This window comes from Penaeus vannamei, chromosome 18 (genome assembly GCF_042767895.1).
Source record: "Penaeus vannamei isolate JL-2024 chromosome 18, ASM4276789v1, whole genome shotgun sequence".
Taxonomy (NCBI): domain Eukaryota; kingdom Metazoa; phylum Arthropoda; class Malacostraca; order Decapoda; family Penaeidae; genus Penaeus; species Penaeus vannamei.
This window is the reverse complement of record NC_091566.1, coordinates 39519477-39529476: the sequence shown is the minus strand read 5'-3', so window position 1 is coordinate 39529476 and position 10000 is coordinate 39519477.

Sequence of the window (10000 nt, the reverse complement as noted above, 5' to 3'; positions counted from 1 at the left end):
TCAGTATCCTCTTCTTCTCCCTTCCTCTTTTCCCTCCCATTCCTCTGCCTTTTTATCCTCCCTCATCCTCCTCTTTCCTCTTTCATCCTCCCTCACCTCTCCGTCACTTTTGCCTGTCTCTTCTCCCCCTCACTCCTCCCTCTTCCCCACCCTCCCCCGTCACCATCGTCGTAATGATAACCAAAGTCATCTCTATTTTCTTTTATAATCATCACATCCCAAACCCAACATAAATACTAAGACAAAGAAAAAAGAAAAGGAAAAAATAAACTAAAACCTTTTTTTTTACCCTCAAATATATGCTGTTCCCCATTACCTCCCCACTCCCCCACCCCCCACCTCCCACCACTCCCTCCCTTCCATTTCCCTAGAAACTTTCCTAACAACATCAAGGACACCTTCCCCCACCCACCCCACCCCCTATCTACACCCCCTTTCCGCTCTTCCCTCGTCCCTCCCCCCTGATCTCTTTCCCTCCCTCCCCCTCCTTTCCTTATCCCCCTTTCACTTTTCCTTCTTCTCCTCCTCTACCTCTGTCGACTTTACTTCCTCGTCTTACCCTCTCTTCAATCCTTCCTCTTTCTTCTCTTCTTGTCTTTCTTCTGTTCACTCTGCTTATTCTAAATTCCTGCCCACCATCTATTCCTTTTCTTCTATTTCATCCAACTCATTCTTCCAGACTCATTCTCATTCTCTTTCCCTTTTTCCCTCTCCTTCCTCTTTTCATTTCCCTTTGTCCACACTGTTTATTCTTCTCTATTATCCTTTCTACGCTGTTTATCCCCTTTCTCACCTCCTCACCCCTTTCCCTATTCCTCCTCTCTATTTCTCTTTTTCTTTTATTTACGCTCTTCCCTTTTTTCTTTCTTTATCCCATTCTTTTCCTTCCCCCCTTCCCTCTCTTCATGCACTTTCTTTTCTTTCTTTCTTTGTCTATTTTTTCCTCATCTTCGCTCCGTCTATTTTTTTTTTTTTTTTTTTTATCTACCTCTGTCCATCTAACTTAATTCCCTCTTCATGTACAACTCTTCATCCACCTTTCTTCTTGTCTTTCCCTCTTCTTCCACCTTTCTTCTCTTCTTTCCCTTTTCATCCACCTCTCCTCATCCACTTTCTTTCTTTCTTCTTTGTTTCCTTCCCCTTTCTTCCTTCCTTCTGCTTCTCCTCCTCCCCTTCTCGCCTCCCCTGGAGTTTCCTCTTTCGGCCAAGGGCTCCGCCGCGTCGTCGTCCGCCTCGGGTCCTCGGTGTTGCGTCCCCGGGGAGGAGGGGTGAGAGGGGGGGAAGGGGGGGGTCAAAGAGAGGGCCGGATAGACAGACAGAGAGAGAGATGGATGTATATATATATATATATATATATATATATATATATATATATATATATATATATATATATATATATATATATATATATATATATATATATACATATATTTATATATAGGTAAACAGATACATAAAGAGAGGGGGTGGAAGGGACTGAAACAGACAGTCAGATAGAGAAATAAATGGAAATATACAAGTATAGACAGAGAGATAGACAGACAGACAGACGCACACCTAGATAGATAGAGCCCCCCCCCCTCGCCCCCTCCGCCAGGCGGGGGCGCTGAGCACACACGCGGAACACAAGGAAACAGAAGGTAGTTGTTCAGCTGGGCGGAGAGGCTTCAGTGTGGCTTGAATATCTTTCATTTTCTATTTTTTCTCTCCTTCATTTCTCCTTTCTTTCTAGTTCTTTTCGCTCTGTTTGTTTCTGAGTCTTCTCTTTCTATTTATGCTTTATTTTTCTGTTTAGTATTTCTGTTATTCTTTTATTTATTTATTCTTACTGTTTTATTCTGTCTTCTGTTTTCTTTCACTTTGTTTTCTCATTCTCTTTTTCTTCTTCTCATGCTCTTTTCATCTCCCTGTAATGTCAGCCTCTCCAGTCTCTCCTTTGCTCTCTTTTTTTCCTCTCATTTCCAGTTCATTCTTCTCCCTGTGGGGTTTTTATCGTCTTTCTTTCTCCCCCTCTCCTTCCCTTCTCCATCTTTTATATTTTCTACTTCGCTTTCTCCCCCCTCCTTCCCTTTTCGCTCTAATTTTTCTTCTTTTCTTTTCCTACATATTCTACTCATTCCAACCCTTTCTTTGTCCCTCTTTCCTTCCCCTTATCTCTTTCCCTAAACCCGTTTCCCTGAATACTCTCTTCTTATCTCTCCCTATTTCCCTTCCCTCCCCATCCCCTTGCCTTTCCTCTCTCCTCTATCTATTTCCCTTCACTCTTTCCCCGGTCTTTCTCCTTTCTCCCCTCTCCCCCTTCCATCTCTCCCTCTCCCTTTCTCCTTCTTTTCCCTATTCTATTCCTACCCTTTCTCCTTCTTTTTCCCCTGTCTCTATTCCTACCCTTTCTCTCCTCTTTATCCCCTCTTCCTTTTTTCCTCTCTCCCTTCTTTCTCTTTCTTTCTCCCCTCTCCTCTCCTCCTCTCTTCCCTTTCCTTCTCCTTCTTTCTCTCCTCTCTTTCTCCTTCTCTCTCCCTTCCCCCCCCCCCCCCCCGGAAAAGGGAAGCATAACGCAAGAAGAGGAGAAAGAAGGAAGCATTTTGACAGAGAGAACGAAGATGAAGTAAAAATTCCACTCAGGTGCTTCCCAAAATGTGTCGATTTTCGTGGTGTGTTTGTGTACTTAAGAGAGAGAGAGAGAATGAAAGGGAAGGAGGGAGGGAGAGAGATGGAGAGAGAGAGAGAGAGAGAGGGGGGGGAGAAAGATAGATAGATAGATAGAGAGAGAGGAAGAGGAAGAGGAAGAGAGAGAGAGAGTGAGTGAGATTCGGAAGGAGAGAGAGAGAGAGAGAGAGAGAGAGAGAGAGAGAGAGAGAGAGTGAGAGAGAGAGAGAGAGAGAGAGAGAGAGAGAGAGAGAGAGAGAGAGAGAGAGAGAGAGAGAGAGAGAGAGAGAGAGAGAGAGAGAGAGAGAGAGAGAGAGAGAGAGAGATGGAGAGAGAGAGAGAGAGAGAGAGAGAGAGAGAGAGAGAGAGAGAGAGAGAGAGAGAGAGAGAGAGAGAGAGAGAGAGAGAGAGAGAGAGAGAGAGAGAGAAAGAGAGGATAATAATAAAGATACTACTGATAAAACAGAGGCGATAGAGGGTGATAATTAGCAATAAATGTACAGCAACTAGAAAATAAAGCAATTCCATAGGACTTATTTTCCTATCTTTCAAGCATGGAAAAATATCTTGGCGTAATCAGAAAAAAATCACCCGTCCCCGCCACAAGATCATAAATCCTAAGTAATCCCAAATAATCCTTCTATCTCCTTTCCATAACACGGAAATAAATCCTTATATTGCATTATAAAAGAGGCACAAAAATGGATATTCCGGAGCTCAAAATACGTGTATAAGCGATTGAGTAAGTAAATGTGTGAATAGTATGATGGATTAATGGATAAATGGATGAATCAGTAAACGAATATGCTAAGAAATGATAAAGGAAATATGAAGAGTCCAAATAACTACCATTTTAGTTAATAAAACAAACAGTTCTAAGAAAGATATGCGTATCAGTAACACTTTTTTGGAAATAAAAAAATAAAAAATGTAAGATAGACTGGTTGAGAGAGAAAGAGAGAGAGAGAGGGAGAGAGAGAGAGATAGAGAGCGGGGGAGAGAGAGGGACAGAGAGAGAGAGAGAGAGAGAGAGAGAGAGAGAGAGAGAGAGAGAGAGAGAGAGAGAGAGAGAGAGAGAGAGAGAGAGAGAGAGATTCATATAGATACAGAAGACAACGTGTTCATAAGGTAATCTAAAAAGAAAGAAAAAAAACTTAAAAGGATAGAGACAGGAAAAAATAGAAGGGTATGTATGAAAAAAGTGAATGAAGCACTAAAAGAAGAAAAAAAACGAGAGAAGCAAATGGCGTGTTGGGGACAATATTGTCCTTCTGTAATCCCTTGAGGTGATTAATGCACGGGGGGGGGGTAGAGGGGTGGAGGCAAGGAGATGAGGAATTGAGGGTTGGGAGGAGGAGGAGGAGGAGGAGAGAGGAATGGGAGAGAGGGAAGAGGGGGTGGTGGTGGAAGAGGAGGATGAGAGGATGGAGGAGGAGGAGGAGGAGGAGAAAGGGGAGGAGAGGGAGGAGGAGAAAGAAGAAGAGGAGGAAATGGTGGTTGTGGTGAAAGAGAAGGAGGAAAAGGAAGGGGATGGAGGAGGAGGTGGTAGTGGTTAAGGAGAAGGAGGAGGAGAGAAGGAAGAGAGAAAACGAGTTCAGGAAAGGAGAACGGAAGGGAGAAAGAGGCTGGAGTAAAGGAAAAGGCGTACGGGGAAAGGGAGAAAGAATCCGGAGGCAAAGAGGGGAAAAACGGAACATTTTAGCGAAGAGGGAAGATAAGCAAGAGTAAATAAAAGGAAAAGCAAGAGAGAAGTGAATACGAAAGGGGCTTTGGGAGATGGGGAGGCAAGCAGAGGCAAGAATAAAACTCAAGGAAAGGGGGAGGGGGAGGGGCGAAGGAAAAGGGGAGGGAATAAAGGAAGGGGAGGGACGAAGGCAAGAAGGGAGAATGGGGAGGACGAAGGCAAAGGGGTGGGGGGAGAAGGGAGGGCAAGGGGGGAGGGGGCAAGGGCAGCGTGATTTCGGGCAATAATCCCGTTCTGAGAGGTGGATTAAGGGCGCAAATTATCCCGCTTAGTCGGATTTTCTTTCCGCTGAGTGTGGAGTGGATTAGGGGGAGGGGGAAGGTGGGAGGGTAGGGAGTTAGGGAGATGAAAGAGGATAAGGAACAGGAGGTGAGGAGGAACGGAAGGAAGGAGAAAGGCGGGAGAAAGAGAGACAGACACACACACACACACACACACACACACACACACACACACACACACACACACAGAGTGACAGACAGACAGACAGACAAACAGACGCAAAGAGAAAGATATATATATATATATATATATATATATATATATATATATTATATATATATATATATAGAGAGAGAGAGAGAGAGAGAGGGAGAGAGAGAGAGAGAGAGAGAGAGAGAGAGAGAGAGAAAGAGACATACACACACACACACACACACACAGAGAGAGAGAGAGAGAGAGAGAGAGAGAAAGTGAGAGAGAGAGAGGAATATGATTAAGAGAAAGGAGAGGAGAGAGGGGGAAAGAAGTGGGAGGAAAGAGAATAACAAAGACAGGGCGAGGAATAGAAGATGGAAAGGGAAAAGGGAGAAGAAACGGAGAATGTGAGTGAAAGGAAAGAGAGAATTATTACCATGAGAAAGAGATAAAAGAACGAAGGGAAAAAGAAAAGAGAGGGAGAAGGGGAAGGAGGGGAAGGAGGGGAGAGGAGAGAAAGGATTATTGCGGCTTTTATGAGTGACAACTTCGCAAAGTATTGGGGGAGGTTATCCCGGGGTGAAGAAAGGACGGCGGGGATTAGCCAGCTCTCCCCTCTCCCTCCCTTCTCCCTCCCCTCTCCCTCCCTTCTCCCTCCCCTCTCCCTCCCCTCTGCCCCCCCTCTCCCTCCCCTCGTCTCTCCCCGCGCGACTTCTCTCTCCCTACCTTCCTTTTTTTCCCTCTCCCCTCATACCTCTCCCTCGCCATTCGTTTTCCTTTCTAGTTCTTTTCTTTCGATTCTCTCCCTCTCTCTTTTTTCCTCCTTTGCTTTACCTCTATCCTTTCTCCCTCTCCCCTCTTTCTCATCCCTACTAACCTGTCTCTACCATCCTTTTTTCTCTCATTCCCTCTCCTTTCCGATTATCCGTCCCTCCTACCCTTCCTCTCTCTCTCTTACTATCCGTTCTTCCTACCTCCTTCTCTCCCCCTACTCTCCTTTTCCCCTCTCCTCTTCTTCCCCTCCCTGGCCTCTCCCCCTCTCCCCCCCCCCCCCCCCACCACCGTTTATGGCCAAGACATCAAGCGTATAAAATCCTTCCCTTGAAGGCTCTCTCTCTCTCTCTCTCCTTCTCTCTCGCTCTCTCTCTCTCGATCAGACTCTCCTATTCTCTCTTTTTCTTTGACTCATTGTCTCTCTTTTTCTCTCTCTCTCTATCTCTCTCTATCTATTTATTTATCTATATACTCGTATATATGCTCATCTATCAGCTTATTTACCCATCTCTCCGATTCCCATCTGTCTCCCCATCTATCTATCAAGCTCCTTATCTATCGGTCAATCTGTCTATCTATCCACCTTTCCTTCCATCATTCCGAGAGAAAATAGCGAGAAAAACGAACGATTTACAAGTTCCTCATATTTTCCTCCTTAGAAATTCCTCGGCGGAGGGCGGTGGGCGGCGCTGAGGAGGATGAGAGTGAAACAGCAATTCAGGAAGACAAGAACAAAAAAATAATAATAATAATAATAATAATAAAAAGAATAAGAAAATAAAAAAATAATACAAAAATAAATAAAATTGTGGGAAAGAATAGACAAATAGATGTGAAAACGTCGATGACAGGGGGAAATAAGAAAACAGCACTTCAGGAAAAGAACAAAAAAAGGGATAAAATGTGGAAGAGAAATAATAACAATAATAAGGGAAAATTCAAGAATGATAATGAAATAACAATTTAAAAAAATAAAAAAGACAATGATTCAAAGAAGGAAAATAGATAAATGTCAATGATTTAAGAAAGGAAGAAGAAGACTAATATGAAAAAAATCTAATAAAATGATATTGATAATTGAGAAAAAATGAAAATATATATAAACAAAACATATCTCGAAAAACCAGGAGTAGAAACAGATGAAGACAAAGAAGAAACAAAACCAATAATTGCAGAATCTTACAATCTTACGAGATGACGAAATGACGACTAGAAAGCGGAGAAGTTTCGCCCTTCGATGCAGAGAGACCTACGGGGGGACGTTATTGGGGGGAGGGGGAGGAGGAAGAAGGAGGGGAGGAGGAAGGGGGGAGTGAGGGAGAGGGAAGGTGGAGGGGGGGTGAGAGGGAAGGAAGGAGGAGGGGGAGTAAGGGGGAGAGGGAAAGGTGGAGGGTGGGGGATGGAGGAGGTAGAGAGGGAGGGAAGGAGGTGGAGAGGGAGTGGGTGGAGAGAAGGTGGAGTGAGAGCAGAAGGAGGGAGGTGGAAGAAATGGGTGGGAGGAATGAAAGAAAGGAGCGGGTATAGAGAAGGTGGAGGAAAGAGGAGGAGAGGTGGAAGCAGGAAAGGGAGGTTGGAAGAAAGAATGGAGAGGGAGGTGAGAGGGAGTGAGAGAGGGAGATGGAATGAGGTGGAAGAAGGAAGATGGAAAAAGAGGGTGAAAGAAGGCGAGAGAATCGGGTGGAGGGAAGGAGGAAATAAGGAGGTGGAGAAAGGTAGCGAAGGGTGGGAGAAAGAACGGAGGAGAGGGTATAGGAGGAAAGGACGAAAGCGGGAAAGATATAGAGATGGGAGGAAGAGGAGAATGAAGACGAAGGAGGGAGACTGTCGTGAGAAAAGAAGAGAACAGATTAGAAAGAATAAATAAGAAAGAAAAGCAACAAGACGAAATAAACAGAAGATAGCATCAGATAAATAAAATATATATATAATCATAAAAAAATAAGTAAAAAAAAAAAAAAAGAAGATAAACACAAAGTATGTAAGCCTTATACAGCAAAGCGATGATTTATTTCAGCAGAAATTACATGGGATCTGACCTGGTAAATTCCAGGTACGCAGGATAGGAGGGGAAACGGTGAGCCGGAGGGAGACATAAAGATTTTGGGCTTTCCCGTTATTTTGGGAGAGGGAGAGGATAAGGGAGGAAGGGAGAGTGAGAGGATAAGGGAGGAAGGGAGAGGGAGAGGATAAGGGAGGAAGGGAGAGGGAGAGGAGAAGGGAGGAAGGGAGAGGGAGAGGATAAGGGAGGAAGGGAGAGGGAGAGGATAAGGGAGGAAGGGAGAGGGAGAGGATAAGGGAGGAAGGGAGAGGGGGAGGATAAGGGAGGAAGGGAGAGGGAGAGGATAAGGGAGGAAGGGAAAGAGGATAAGGGAGGGAAGGGGAAGGGAGAGGAGGGGAGATGATGAGGTGAAAGGGAAAGGGAGGAAGGAAAGGGAGAGGAGAGGAGATAAGGGTAGAAGGAAGAGGAGAGGATAAGGGAGAGGGAGAAGGGAGGGGATAAGGGAGAAGGGAGAGGGAGAGGATAAGGGTAGAAAAGGGAGAGGGAGAGGAAAAGGGAAAAGGGAGAGGGAGAGGGAGAGAGAGAGAGGATAAGGGTAGAAGGGAGAGGGAGAGGATGAGGGTAGAAGGGAGAGGGGAAGGGATAAGGGAGGAAGGGAGAGGGGAGAGGATAAGGGAGGAAGGGAGAGGGAGAGGATAAGGGAGGAAAGGGAGAGGGAGAGGATAAGGGAGGAAGGGAAAAGGAGGAAGGGAGAGGGAGAGGATAAGAGAGGAAGGGAGAGGGAGAGGATAAGGAAGGGGAAGGAGAGAGGAGAGAGGGAGAGGATAAGGGAGGAAGGGAGAGGGAGAGGATAAGGGAGGAAGGGAAAGGGAGAGGAGAGAGGGAGAGGATAAGGGTAGAAGGGAGAGGGAGGATAAGGGTAGAAGGGAGAAAGAGAGGAGAGAGAGAGAAGGGAGAGGGGGAGAAGGGAGAGGGAGAGGATAAGGGTAGAAGGGAGAGGGAGAGGGAGAGGATAAGGGTAGAAGGGAGAGGGAGAGGATAAGGGTAGAAGGGAGAAAGGGAGAGGAGAGGAGTAGGATAAGGGAGAAGGGGAGAGGGAGAGAGAGGATAATGGGGGAGGGAGATGGAGAGGGTAGAAGGAGAGGGGATATGGGATAAGAGAGGGGGAAAGGGAGAGGGAAGAGGGGAGAGGGAGAGGGGAAAAGGAGATGAAAGAGAGAGGGAGAGGAGAGGGAGAGAGAGGGGGAAGGGGATATAAGAGAGAAGGTGAGGGAGGGCGAGAGAAGATTGGGAGAGGGGATGTGGATAAGAGAGGGTGGGAGGGAGGGAGAAGGAGAGCCAAAATAGAGAGAAAAAAATAAGAGAAAGAGAGAAAGAAGAGACAGAGAGAGAGAGAGAGAGAGAGAGAGAGAGAGAGAGAGAGAGAGAGAGAGAGAGAGAGAGAGAGAGAGAGAGAGAGAGAGTGAGGAAAGAAGAAAAGACAGACAGAGAGACTTTGGAAACGAACCAAGCTATCGGCCTGGGATCAGTACGTCGAAAAATGGGAGGGAAGAGAGCGAGAGAAGAAAAGAGAGAGAGAGAGAGAGAGAGAGAGAGAGAGAGAGAGAAAGAGAGAGAGAGAGAGAGAGAGAGAGAGAGAGAGAGAGAGAGAGAGAGAGATAGAGAGAGAGAGATGAGAGAGAGAGAGAGAGAGAGAGAGAGAGAGAGAGAGACAGACAGACAGACAGACAGACAGACAGACAGACAGACAGACAGACATTAATATTACCAAGCTAACAGGCATAAAGAGAAAGAAAAAATAAGCTAGAACGAAAAGAAAAAAAAAATGATAGAGATAAAGGAAAAGAAAAGAAAAGACACAGACGCAGAGAAAAGGAGAATCAAAAAGCGACGCAGGAATGGATGAGAACCCCGATGAACACGGCGATGAAAGGCGGGAGTGAAGAGGCAGACGCGAAAAAGGCCTCCTCGCGGGAATGGAGGAACTGGAGGGAGACAGATGGAGAGCGAGGCAGATAGATGGGCAGAGTGATAGATGCATAGAATCATGGATAAATGAACAGGTAGATAGATAGATAGATAAATAAATGGGTATATATATATACATACATATATATATATATATATATATATATATATATATATATATATATATATATATATATATATATATATATATATATATATATATATATATATATATATATATATATATATATATATATATATATATATACATACATCCATCGGCATATATCTATATACCTAGCTCTCAGCATGTATCTATTTAGATATCAGTATCTATCAAGCTATCTAATTATCTGTCATTCTATCTATCACTCTATCTATTTATCTATCTACCAATCTATCCATCCACACTACATGGAAAAGAGCCTCAGATCGAATGCCGAATCGGCCGA